At 44.4% G+C, this 13,929-nt stretch overlaps 1 protein-coding gene across 3 annotated transcripts in view; it reads left to right on the top strand.

Annotated features, from left to right (window-relative positions):
- Positions 1-13,929, top strand: part of NUP93 (nucleoporin 93) — an 84,719-nt gene that overhangs the window by 27,388 nt on the left and 43,402 nt on the right. The window contains exon 1 of one of the 3 annotated variants that reach the window (XM_062586581.1): positions 11,450-11,579. The exons of the other annotated variants lie outside the window; for them this stretch is intronic. The gene's annotated coding sequence lies outside the window, so the exon portion shown is untranslated. Of the gene's footprint in view, positions 1-11,449; positions 11,580-13,929 lie in introns of those variants that run through there. 3 annotated transcript variants of the gene reach the window in all.

Here is a 13,929-nt window from a genome sequence, read left to right as displayed (position 1 = left end):
GATGGGTATTTCAATTATGTTATTACTTTTTTGACCCAAGTGATCTGAGGATCCGATTAGTTTTCAGAAACTCGCTCGCTGCTGCTGCAGTCAGCTGGCAGTTGCTCCAAACCCTTCATTTCTAACTGCTCTCTGGAACAGATTCCCAGGGCTCATTCAGGTTCCATGTCAAGCTTGGTTTCCATCTTCTGTCCTGGCTTTGCAGAAACACAGGCTTTCACAAGACAAAAAGGACTAATCTCCCTTCACCCGTGCATGCTTTGTGCATGTCTTTGGTACTGGAGTGGTGATGTGAGCATGCTTTGGGGGGAAGAAGGCCTTGTTTTAGCTGTCCAGTTCCAGGAAGTGGTTTCGCTGTTTGTTACAACCCTCCTAGATACAGAACAGTAACTACACCAAACCTTAATGCTATATAGTACAATTAAAAACAAGCACTGGAAATTAAGGGAGACTAAGACACAGCTTTCTGCTGTATGGAGTGTGAAGGAGGACTCTGCAGGATGCTCTTAACAAAAGATCAGGAGCCAAGCATTTGCCCTCTGGCTACTGTCCTGAATGTTACTGAATCTTGCTCACTCAGACTTGTAGCCAAGACTTACAGCAGTCCATTTCCTGTCATTTCAGCTTTCCATTAAATTATAAGATTTTTTTATAAGGTAGGATTATTACCTGTTAGATGCTACCTTTTTTAAAGGAAATGAGCATGATACTCTTGCCAAAAAGTGTCCGTTTCTCTCTCACAGGAGCTAGTGGCAGTTGCTCCATCTCTGAAGCCAATGTGAGCCAGTGCTGCTGCCCAAATGAAACTTGTGCTGGCATCCACGTTGAAGCTGACCTTTTTTTTTTGTTTTGTTTTTTTTTGTTTTTTTTTTTTTTGTTTTGTTTTGTTTTTTTTAATGCTGTGGGGTTTTGGGCTCAGTGTTGCCTTCCCCACCTCTGTGACCTTTTTCCATCTCCTTGTTTTAGTAGTCTGCCAAATCTGATCGTTCTGTGCGAGGGCTGTAAAGGAGATGGGGAGGCTGGGGGGGGACACGCAGGGGACGTGTGAGGACACTCACTCCTCCTTCCAGCGCCAGACCTCGCACAGGAAGGGCTCGCTGTGGGGCCATGGGGTGGCCATAAGGGACAGGGAGACACGTGGGGGACAGGAGGGACACTCACTCCTCAGCACTGTCTTTCCAAAAGTTGCAAAGATACTTGAAGAAAATCCATTTGGTTTTTCTTTTCTAGAGCGGTTCGTATCCTTTTAAGTACCATGTTTGGGCTGGATTTTTATGGTGACTTTTAAATATTTTGAGTTGGAGTGAAACAGTTTGGTAATGATGAATCTCCTCTCTTCTTCCCTATTGAGTGAGAAAAAGAAAACCTGAAAACTACTCTGAATTTTCAGCCCATCTTTCTTTGTGTGGAGTTCAACATAATTTTTAAGCATTCTTATTCCCTTTCCATTGACTGTATGCACAGTCCCTGCATACCTGACTTAATCAGAGTTTAGCTTTAGAAGGTAAAAAGAGAGGACATTACTGTATAGCAATTGTATAGCAATTTAATTTACACTGTGGCAACAACTATTTATAGGCTTTAAATAATTGCAATGCCAATTTAAGTTGCCCTGTTCCACTTCTTTAGATACTAGCAATTGCAAGAGATGATAAACTCTCTCTCTACAGGAGGGTGAATTAATAGGTGTCCCAGTAGGCCTGGAAGGGGCAGGATTTGATTGCATTCCTCAAACACTTAACACCTCAGGCTCTAAAATTAGATAGTAAAGAAAATCTGTGAAAGAGCACATGGACTTGCAAGAAAAGCCCTAGCTGATAATGAAGGGCTCCAGGGAAAATGCATTTTGCTGGGGGGGGGGGGTGGAGGGCGTTAAACTTCAGTAGCTGCAGGATCCTGTTTGGAGTAAATATTAATATATTAAAAAAAAAAAGAAAAGAAAAGGAAATCAAGCATTCGTGGTCTCTACCTCTCAGCATGTTCTTACTTCCAGTAAATATACACAGAAGTTAGTATTACTAGGAAAGAACCTGGTTCAGTGATAGTTTAGGAATACCACGTTACTAGCTACTAATATTTTTATATTTAAAAAAAGTCCTCATGTGCTTTATCACTATGTAGGTGAATCTGCTGGTCCACAAGGGCACATTTGCTTTGTGAGTAGTATATGGAGAGTGGTTTGACCCAAACTCCAAATAGCCATATCTACAGGCTGGTGTTATTGAGTCCAATAGTAGTGAGAAGGAAATAGCTTCATTGGCTGCCTCTAAATTGTACAGCATAGTGCAGTAGTGGAGGGACCAATTTCCTGTGAATACAGATAGGAGACACCTAAGTGCTGGTTGATGACCAGAGTTAAAGCAGCTGCACTGGTACATGTACCCCCTGTGTATTAAAAGGTTGAATGTTTACTACCTTTCATTAGTGAAATATATACATCTTGGAATCTTATCTGCCCTCTTCAGGCTTCTTCTGGAAGGATCTTTGACAGTAAAGTGTCTTGTGGTGTGCATGTCTGAGCCTGCAACGCAGGAAAACCTTTAATGCTCAGAGCTTCTTCTGTTCAGTGTTAGGGGAAAAGATAAGTGATGTTTAGTGGGTCTATTTTTCTTGAACATCTTGGTTTAAATAAAGCTAATGAATTAGCAAAATAACTTTTCACAAAAATACGTTAACAAAATAATCCATGCCAAACCTGCAATGTGATCCTCAATGCATGTGATCCTCAATGCATGTGATCCTCAATGCATGTGATCCTCAATGCATGTCTTTTATGTGCAGTAGTTTGGTACTTGCACATATGTAGCAACAAACAGGTGAGCATGTGGAGTTAGTCATAATTGAAAGAAATAATCAGTTTATGCACTTCAGGAAAATGGAGCTGTGCAGCCTTCAAGCTTCTGGTCTTGCTCTGGTCCTAAGCACTTGCCCTCTGGGTGCCCACTGAAGCCTTGGCTCTTGTCGGGGACAGGAACAGAAACAAAAATCTGTATCACTTTCTGCAGTGAACTTGAAATTTGGACACTTGTGTAGCAAGAGCCAAGGAATATTAATAATATCTGTTGTTTAAACCACTGATTAATCTTTAGATGTTTTGGTTTTGACCAGTACTGATCTGGCTTGCATTTAAACTAGTGACCTTGGTTTGAAAGTCACCTTGTCCTTTTGATAGTCTTCTGAGTTGGCCTCTGTCCCTTCTTGAGTCTCTTTCTTTATACACTTGACAAGTCATTTTTGTGGTAGAAAACCTAATTCCTATTTTGTATGGCTATGCACATTGTATTAAATGAAAGCTGTGTGCGTTCCCCTCATTGATCTTGAATGAGTCCTTGCTCCTCTTTTAATCTGACAGTTTGTAGCTCAGTTTTCGGTGGTCTTCTTACCTTCATTTTGGGAGGGTTGGGAAACAGGGAGATGGTGGTAGAGGCTCAACAATGCAGATTCCCTCCTTCCTCCTAGTTTTTCAAATCTGTGCCAAGTTTGCGTTCATGAGATTTACACCTTTCTCTGTGCATTTGCTGCTACTAGAAGTGCCTGCATAATCACAGATGGGCCTTAAGACACACAACTCTAGTGCTCTGGCAAGAGGATGAAGGTTTTGAACCTTCCCAACTTTTTTCCTTTGAGCTCTTCCTTAGAGCTCTTGAGCTCTTCCTAAGATTCCTTAGAGAATGCTCTAGCCATCCCTCATACTTAAATCCTTGCAGAGAAATACTATGTGATAACTAGGAAGCAAAGGTACGTAAGTACTTTTCGGCGATAGAAGAGAAGAGATGAACAAACGGAGGAGCACTGGGAAATGAGGAGGCCCATGAGTGCAAAAGAAATGATATCACTGATTACAGTCTTCTAGTTTTGAAACTCCAGATAAACCCTCTTCATCTTTAAGGTGAAATATCGTTGTTGTTTTGGAAAGGATTCAAGGGTAAAATAAAGCATTCATCCCTTTGTCTTGCTTTTCTGATCATTCTGGAGAGATGAACACTTCTTCCTTCTGCTGGAGGTCATACCCTCAAAGCTCTCTAAGATGACAAGGTAAGGAGAATCAGGCAAGGCAACAAAGGTTTCTTCTAAATGGTAAAACCTCCAAATGATTTGATCTGCAAAGGACAAATTTGCAGGGGGTCTTCCAATTGGGTCAATCCTGTGCAGAAATGCTCCTAGGAGGAGAATTGGTGCTAAACTATTTTTAATACATGTAACTTAACCAGCGTGGTGATAGTAATCTCAAAAAATTAACCAGGCATGGCCATAATGTGTTCTGTGTGAGAAGACTTAGCCAGAACTGAAGGAAACTCCCTTCTTGGTCGTTCCTTTTACTACACGATCCCTGCGAACTCTGTTTCCATTCCCTCAGGAAAGGAAGATGGGAGCAAACAACATGTGACAAATGTTAGTCATGTCACTTAATGCAGAACTGGAAAGCACTTAGATACTGCTGTAATAAGCACGGTATGAGGACCTGAGTGGAGTAGACTTGACTTGTAATTAAGCTCTCTGAGGTGCTGATACTGATTTCAGTTATACTTTCACTATGAAAAATATAAGGATGCTTTGATGAATAAGGCATGCAGCTGCTATAGTTGACTTTAGCATCATGCTTGTAGGTGTTTCATTTCTCATGCAGGCCAGTAGTTATAGTGCTACTTTTTTTAGAGCTGACAACTGTAATTAAAGGATAAGTACAGATTTAACTTCCTTGCTAAAGAAAAACTAGATGTTTTCTCACCCTGCTTCTGGCTTGTTAATTCTGAAGCTGTGTGGTGGGTTGTCTTCCCTATCCCAAACATGGACATCTGTGCACATCCTGCAGCTACAAAGACATGCTGAATCCTAGCACTGCTTTTTGTTGCCTCTTGGTGCCTTTTGCTTTCATATTAGGAACTTTGTGTGGATGAACACTGGGCAAAAGCTGAAGAAGCTGTTGGTATATCATGATACTGCTGGAGGCCCACAGGTTAAATCCAGCTTGCAAGGTGCCCCCTGTGTCTCTGTGCCTGCCTTTCTTTCAGAGGGAGATTGGGCAAACCCTTTTGGGCAGCACATGTTGTCTTTAGACCTGATTGCATCTATCTTCATCTTTCTACTGGGGCTGAAGGGAACTGGGGGGAACCGATTTTCTTAAATGTATGTGCCTGGCCGGGCTCAAGGCTGGAAACAGCTTCTGCTATACGATGTAGCCTGCGAAAGGATGGCTCTAAAGCTGCTGTCGGGTTTCTGTGGCTGCATGCATTGAATTGCTGCGGAAGTGGAGAATCTGGGCTTCATTTTGCATGTGTCACTTCTTTTTGGTGCTGTAAGTCCAAAGTATAATTGCTATAATGAATGGGTGAAGCAGAGCTTTCTTTCCTCAGACTGTTCACAATTAACACCGTTTCTGAAGAAACAGTGGTAAAAACACAGATTTGTTGCCGTTCTCGTACGAGTAAGCGTGAGTGTCGGTGTAGTGCCTTTTGGGCTTTGCGTGATGGAAAAAATTCGGAGGCATTTTGTGAGAAGCAGGAGCATTAATAATTGCATTCTGGTTAATCATCGTAGAAAGATCGTGATTGCTGGGAGCTGACGCTTTGCAACATCCGCTGGAGTTAATAATTCATTGCTGGACTGTGTCAAGGGGTGCTTTTAAATCAGGTCCCTTCGTGGATTCAGGACCTCTCTGAGCCATCAGTAAAAGATGGACCTGCTGTTTGACAGTCGCTTGATTTGGGCTTCTGTTAGGTTAGATTCTTTGTCCCCACACTTGCCTGTGCCTTATAATGCAAGGAGCTTTTTGTGAAATTATGGTAACAAATTCAGTAGCTAAAGAAAATACACCAGAATGAAGGTGTAAATGTCAGTGACTGTACAATTCTGGTTTCGCAGACTGCAGAGTTGAGAGGATTTTGCCTGCCATGGTGCTGCCATGGTGCTGAGGTGACAGTTGTGTGTGTGGTTTGTTTTTACAAAAGACCTATTTTACTATATAGTTGAGTTGATTTCCAAAGTGCAGTGCGTAACCTCCCAGGGAGAGTGTGCTTTTAGGAGCGATTTGAATTTGGTCATGTCGGTGCTTGCAGTCATCTACAAGAGGGATTGACATTCAGGGCTTGAATATGAAAAGGGGTTAGCATTCTGAATTAAAAATTAACATGTTCTCTGCGTAATTACAGACTTACAACATGTGCTAATGTTGTACAAAAGAGGGCTTTCCAGGCAGAGTTTAATGGCCCGAAAGCCGGAGCCATCGCTTCTTTTCCCCCTCTCCTTTTAAATTGGCATCGGCGTGTTTAAAACACTCCTTGAATTCTGCAGCAAAATAGCTGTTTAGCTTACAGGATTTTTTTTTAAGGTGATTATTCTTTTTAGTGCTAAAGATGGAAAGTGGTTTGAATATTCATGGCACATTATAATTTTGAAAATAATCTCCTAGTAGGTATTTAACAATGGCTCTGGGTAAATGGACACTTGTTGCGCTTTGTTTAAACGATTACATCTCAATTATCGCTCGATGGTGAGAGCATGGGTAATACCCGCGGCCCTTTGTTAAAAGGGCTCTAATTAAAACTGGTTCCTGCTCTCGCCTCTTGGATAAATATGGACGTGAGGCAGTTCAGTGACATTCTGTCAAACTGCCGAATGGGGAGCAAGTTCCCTATTCAGGCTGACAAGTGATACCGTTAATTGGGGTGCGGGGTGTGCGCGGCAGGAACGGCACCGCCGGGCCTGGCGCTTAATCCTCGCCGTTTGGCTGCGAGGGGAGGCTTCCCCCTCCTTTCCACTGCCTATGGCTGTCGGTCTCCTAATTTTACAGGGTTTATATTTCTCCTTTCCCCCCACCCCATGTGCTTGCTCATAAAAAGCAGGGCACCTTTGCTGGTGCTGCTGAGGGTCTCTCCCCCCTGCTATCTGTGTTTACATCCTGCCTCTTGCTCAGTGCAAAACGAGCCCTAGAAAGCTGTTTGAAACTTGGGTTGCCTTGGAGCTCCGAGATAAGCCAGTGGCTCCCAGCGTGATGGAGTTTGTGGGGCTCTGCCCTGTGAGCAGAGGGCACTCTGATTGCGCCGGTGTTAACCACCGAGTGCAGTAATACTGCAGCGCTGGGTCTGTAACGCTGAGTGTTACTGGGAGCTGGTCACATCCCAATTCTAGTTTTTGCTTTAACTTTGGCTAAGTCGCTTGCGTACTTTTTGTCCATGAAGCTTAGCCCTTTTCCACTAAACTTGAATTTCTCACTGGAGAGGCCAGGAGCATAATATGCTCAGCTCTGTTGACTCTGCTCCGTGCTAATTGCACACAAGTACAATTGTGTTGTCGTGGAAGGATGCATCAGCTTGGATTTTTCTCTCTATTCTCTTTGCCCCCAATCTGCTTGTGGTGGTTTCCTGAAGCCTCTGGCCCCTCATGCTGGGTGCCTCCAAACGGAGAGGATGAGCGTGCAGAGTCGAAAGCGCAGGCAGCGCGCCGGCGATGACAGCCCTTGTTCTGAAGAGACCTAGCGTGTCATTAATACCGGCTAATCACCCGGCCAGCCTTGCGGCGAAAGGGAGGAAGATGATGCTTTAAGGCACTCTCCAGACCCAGTATGACAGTGCAGTATTTGGCACTGCTGCTGCTACAGCGCTGGGTTTGCAGAGGAGGAGGATTTTCAGGAAAGAGCTACCTCTTGCTGTTGTAGCTCACTGCCAGCAGTCTTTTTATTTTTGCTAGCTAATGCTTGTCGATGATAGCAGGCATAGCAGCTGTAAAACTTCAAAAAGGAGCCAGCGCAAGAGCGGCTGTAGGGCTGCTTTTCATGTTCCTCCCCACTGCCGCCCAGTGCAGGGCCTTCTGAAATGGAAGAAAGGGGGAAGAGATCACAGTGACCACATGTTAGGGTGTTTTAAGGGATTTTCTTGAATTTTAGATAAGAGGTGATAGCATCTTTGATTTTGTACTTACAGTGAAGGAAAACCTCCTTTCCCCCCACAGATGTAACTAGGCATCTGAGAGGGAAAGAGGCTTTTGTGGGGAACGTAGGGGGAAAACAGACACGCAGAAATGGAGCTGGGGAGCGAGGCGGATGCAAAGCACGAGGGGTGCGTATGCTGTCAGGATCGGAAAAGTCTGCTTAAATTCCATGGGATCTCTTGCCTCGAGTTAAAATGACTTTGTGTAAGAATTAAAAAAAAATCTTAAACCCAACATCCTTCAAGACTGAATAGCTAAAGCTGACTGTTGTCAGTTAAAAAGCCTAGCTAGAGATGTAGATCATGCAAACTACTCCAGTGCATGTAGCACAATTAAAAAGAAATCATTAAAAAAAAAAAAAGTTTTGTGCTCTCTCTGGTTTATCTTTCCCTTAGACATAAAATGCATTCTACTAGGAAGTAAAATGTTTATAGCTCTCATTACCCGGTAACCCTGAACAGTAGTTTTCTGCCTTTTCCCAAAGCCACATTTGAACGCAGAAGTGATTGGTAAGTGTACTGACTGCACATTTTACCATACTGATTGCCCATGCAATAAATAACAATTTTGAGATTTTTAGCTTGGTCCCATTCAGTGCCCTTAACACTAACAGCCGTTTGGGGTGAATAGTTTCTGGCCCCATCCCTCAAAGCTTTTGCTTTAAGCTATCTGCAGACAAGGGACGGCAGTGTTGTGCTGAGCCACGTTATGAAAGCTTTCCCTGCAATGTTGTGAGCAGGGAGTGAAATACTTAAAATATGTATCTGTAACTATGCTGATCTGTAGCACTTGGCTGTGCAGTTGGGAGTAGCTTCTGCGCTCAGTTACCTGGCCGGGAAGTAACAGAGAACAAGCTGCTATTTGTAAATGTGGCATCTTCAAAAGTTCAGCTCCTGAAATCCCTGAAGAAGACTGTAGCCTGTCCCAGTGACCTTCCTGTCCAGGTAATGTCCTTCATCTGTTTTTAAGTTCGCTTAGAAAGCAAAGCTCTGTGGAGCCCCTGCACTCTTGGCTCCATACGATTAATGATGGGTAGTGCGCACTAGAGGTAGCAGGTGAGGATGTAGGTGGGGAAACAGTCCAAAGCCACCACATCGGAGCACTTTGTGAGAGGTGAGAGCGGCAGAGCTTTGCGCTGTGATCCTCTTCCTGCCCTCCAAGGTGAGGACGGGTGCAAGGACGCTGCTGGGCATTGGCACCCGAGTGTAGGAGGGATGCCTGAGGTGGATTATTCCCGCGAATATGCCCTCCCTCTTCCAAAACAGACTCTACTTGCATCTTAGGTGTAGCTGGTGGTAATCAGTGTTTTTTCCTGAAATGCAACCGAGATATTCTCCCTTTAATGCTGATGTTTTGGGACCTGTTTTGAGGCTCCTGGTACAGGAGTCAGGATTCAGGTACAATGTTTAGGTGATCAGAAACGATGAAGGTTTGCTCCATGCAGTGGTTGAAGAAAATCTCCCCTAGGATCCTTCTAGTCCCAGGAGTCTGAGGCAAAGCTCAAGTTTGCGACTTTCAATGCCAAAAAGAGCCCTCTGCCTTGTGAAACTCCAACTGTGAAAGGTCCCAGTGTCCCTTGGAAATAGATAAGCCCAAGTTATAAAATACGACCTGCAAATGTGAAACAGTGGTAAAAGGAATTGCACCCAAACCAGACAGTAGAACGTTAATTCAGACACCCAGCTTTTTTCTCTATGTAAAATATTCTGCACCATTTTACTGGTACTTCATGTCCAACTGATGCTCCTGCAGTGTTGTTTTAAGTTAATTAAAACAAAAAAGGCAGTAATGAGTTGCGTGGGTACTGGTGGTGATGCAGCAGATACGTCAGTGTTAATACACAGTAAAATGCTATTCGGATGGCTTTTTGTGCTTCGGTGGATAAAATGTGGACACCCCAAACCTGGCCTGGTTTTGTGTGTGTGCGCGTGTGTGCAAATACAGACCCTTCGTTTGAGAAGCAGAATTTCCGCATCGTAAAACGCGGGGCTCTTACAGCAGGGCTGTCGTTCCAAGTTTGAAAACGCTATTAAATTTGGGAGTGTCACCAGCAGTTTGAGAGTGGAGGGAGCTGTGTTGGCACTGTGGGTTAAATGTGCAGTTCGAACTGGTGGAAGTAACCATCTGATAACGTTGCGCTCGCGTTTTGTGAAACGCTTCTATGTGGTTGTATGCTTTGCGTATTAGCAAATGCATTGCTTATTTCTTTGCTTCTAATTTTTTTTTCTTTAAGATGGGGGTGGTCCGTTTCTCGATTTTTCTCTGGCTTTCTGCACTGTAATGATGGCACCATCACCTGACTGCTGGAATGTACTGGCCTGACTTTAATCATCGGGTGACTGGCTCTTAGCATGGTTTCATCTCTGCTGTTCTACATCCCTTTCCGTAATTGCACGATTGCTTGCAGCATTGTTTTTCTATTGGTGACAATGCAAGGCACACGCTGGTATTTTATGTAACCTTATACTTTTGGCTTGATGTTTAAAGTGTATGTGAAAAGGTGGTACTTTACAAATAAAATCCTCTCTAGCTTTAAGGAGCAGATTTTTATCCCTCATATGCCACCATTTGTAATGAGTCTGCTTTTGTATATATAATGTTGATTAAGCATCAGTGTGGAGCAAGGGGTAGTTGGGCTAAGCGTATATTAATATCGAGTCTGCATTTCTGTAGTGCTGACAGTTTCATTGAGCTCTATATGCCTACAATTAAATGACCCGTTCAAAGCTATAAAAAAAACCTAGCAGTTAACGTAAATAGTATCTGAATCTTTTAACTGCTAAATAACCAAACTCGGTAAAATAGTAATCAAACCTCTTTTTAAAGAACGTTGACGCCAATTGCTATGCAGGAAAATTACGTGACTGTACGAGTTGTTGCAACAGCTCTGCAGGTCTAAAATGGCAGAAGCTTTCTGTTGCTGTCTAAAATCAAACTACCGTTTATTTGAGCCTCATGGTATGTGCAAATTCATGCAGCTCGGTTCGGGGACCGGCTTCACAGCCGGTGCTCCGGCCAGTGGCTCCAGCCCTGCATCACGATGCAGCACCTGCGTTTTCCGCGTTAACCGAACATGACAGCCAAAGCGATTATTAACCATGCAATATGTCGGAAGTCATCAAAAATTCACATCAGAGTAATTGCGGTGGCTCGGGGAAGGGGAAAGGGGAAAAAAATAGTAGTATCTCTCCTCTCGCCGGCACGCCGCCCTCACCCCCCCCCCCTCACATGGTACGGTCCGTTAACAATAAAATATCCTTCTGTAACCTATAAACTGTTACTCCCATCCCTTCCTGCTCGCAGACCGATGCTTCCCCTAGAATTAGAATAAAGCACCACTGGAGAGGGGAAAAAAAAAAAAAAAAGTGTGTGTATGTATGTGTGTATATATATATATATATATATATATATATACACATACACACATAGGGTGGTGCTTTATAGGCAGTGGTGTTCAGCTGCGGAAAGCAGCTGCTTTCTTATTGTCTTGCTGGACTCTTCACTGTCTCAGCCATTTCAGGACTTGCAGGGTTTTTTTTCTTGTTTTTGTTTTTTTAAGATGAAAAAACTTGAGCATTAACGCAGAAAGATACAGCTGTGTAAGCCTAAATGCCAGGCAATTGAAGGGTGGCAGTTACAGGCAGCACTGACAGGTTTGTAACTCCTCAATACTGTGATCTACAGGTAGGAACGTCTATATTTAAAAATGTCTAAAATGAAGGTGAAAAAGCTTGCTTTGGATACGAGTGAGAGTTTTCCGTCAGGTGCCTTTTATCCTGCTTTTCCTTTGTGCTGTCGCTGCAGGTCGCTTGCGCTGGCGGGCGAGTAATTAAAGGGGAGAGGTTTGGCGAACTCGTCCTTGGGCTCGCCGAGAAAGTAAAGGCGGAGGAGGGCTCGCGGGGTCCGGGCGGCGGCGGCGGCAGCGCGGGGCTGCGGGGAGGGGGCTGCCCCTCGCCTGCCTCCCCGCCGCTGCCGGGCTCGCTCTCACCTCGAGCAGGCACCCGGCAGCCGAACTTTCCGAATGCCTTTACTCCTGGTTCGCTTCCCTAGGCTACGAAGCGTCTGCGGACGCGTCCTTATTTTCTGTTTGCAGTGCTTCTCTGCGGTCTGGTTTCTCGTCGTTCGCTTGCGGCGTGGCGCGGGTAACGGTCTGCTCTGTGCTTCCTCCGTTCCTGCAGACGCGCTTGCGGTTTATTTAGAGGGCGCGTTAAACTTTCCTTAATTTTATTTTGAAGGGAGGATTTCAAATGGGGGCTGAAAATGCAAATAAGACGGTAGTTGCTAATAGAAAATATTTCCACTTTCCCAAATTAAACTTAAGACACTTAAAAAATTGCTTTTTTTATGTTAGTTTCTTAAGATGAAGTGTATTTGCTTAGTCAACTTGACTTTCCAGCCTCCACCCCAGGAGATGTTATGGAAGGGGTTAAGCCAGTAAAACCGTAGTAAAGGGAAGCAGTCGGGGAATTAACATTTATATGAATTTAGCGGCCTTGACTAGCTGGGTGGGCGGCAGCGGATTTAACGGTCTCGGATCCGCGGACCCGGAGGCGGCGTGGCGACAGAAGCGCGAGGTGGGCTGCTTCCTCCTCCTGTCCTTCTGGCCGTGTTTCTCCGGGCGAAGCAAAGCGGGGCGGGTGAAAGGTGCCGTGGCTGGGACGGCGCCTGGGCTCTTGCGGCAGGGAGTTGCTAGCGGGGGCTGCCTCGCCGGAGGATAAGGCGGATACGTTCCCCTTTCCGCGCCTTTCCCGTTGTTAACAGAGAACGGGAAATACGGGAACGGTAGCAGCGCTCGGCCAAAAAAAAAAAAAAGAAAAAGTTGCCTGTTTCAAGCAGGATTACCTGCGCTGAAAGGGGTCTGGCCCCGGAAGCAGCGGAGGGAGAAATCGGGTGGGAAAACGAGACAATGAGGCGTGTGCTGTGCCGGGGTGAAACGCTGGGGAAAGCCGTGCGCGCTGGCCTCGCGGGGGAGATGCCTCCGTTATCCTCGCCCTTGGTACGGTGTCGCGAATTAGCGTCCTTTGTCTGAAGTGGGTGGGAGCCCGGGTTCAGCCAAGCTCCCTAAATTAATGTGTGGAAAACGTCTGAGGCGCCGGTTATAATTATTAGCTGGAGGTCTCTTATAGCCGGGCTTTCTCTGCTATCTGTTGGCAGCATCTGGGGCTGGCATTTCATTTACATTAAAGCCCGAACGCCTCCGTGCCTTGTGAATGAAACGCCCAAGCAAGACATGTATTACTAGAGAGTTCCTTAGCAAGGGTGGAGTACCGTGAGAGGAGAAAAATGGAAACCTTTTGTCTCCGGTGTATCCTTAGCACGGCAGCGTAATGCTCCAAAAAAGTTTAAACCGTAGCTGTGTAATGCAATAAGAGAAATAAGCTGAAAAGGGGTAAAGTGTTTATGTAAATGTGGCATTTATTGCAGCAGAGGATTTTTAACGATGCTTTTCTCTCCAGGCTTCGTAACAGCTAACAGTTTTAAACATAAACTATATAAGTGTAGCAGGCATATTCCAGGCTGCTGGGTTTTTTTGTATTAATGATCACTGTTTAGTAATTCATAAGCGATTTAAATTTAAAGTAACTCTGTGAAATGTATCAGTAATGTAGCAAGAGAACACTATTTTCAAGATCGTGGCATGTTTAAATTGAGGATTTAAAGGTATCATGATGTATATGAACTTCTCCAAATTGCTTGCTTTCACTGTCAGTAAAGTATTTTTTCCAAGAGACGTGCTGCCATGTTGCAAATACCTATTAGGTGAACAAAGTGGCTGTGATTTACTGAAAAAATTATATATATTTCGGAAGAATGGGCTAATTGATCTGGGCTTATTTTTCTACTTGGGTGGATGATTTTCTCAGTTCATCTCGTAAGTTATTTAAGAGAGCAGAACTTTAAAATTGCTAATTTTCTTGAAATAGCAGTGGGTGTAAGGGGGGAAAAAAATGCTTACAGTTCACCACCTGGCAACATAGGCGATCCTGCCTCTTCCTTTGTAGC

The sequence above is a fragment of the Rhea pennata genome, chromosome 13 (assembly GCF_028389875.1).
Source record: "Rhea pennata isolate bPtePen1 chromosome 13, bPtePen1.pri, whole genome shotgun sequence".
Classification (NCBI taxonomy): domain Eukaryota; kingdom Metazoa; phylum Chordata; class Aves; order Rheiformes; family Rheidae; genus Rhea; species Rhea pennata.
The sequence above is the reverse complement of the archived record's forward strand: the minus strand, read 5'-3'. Positions and strand labels throughout refer to the sequence as shown.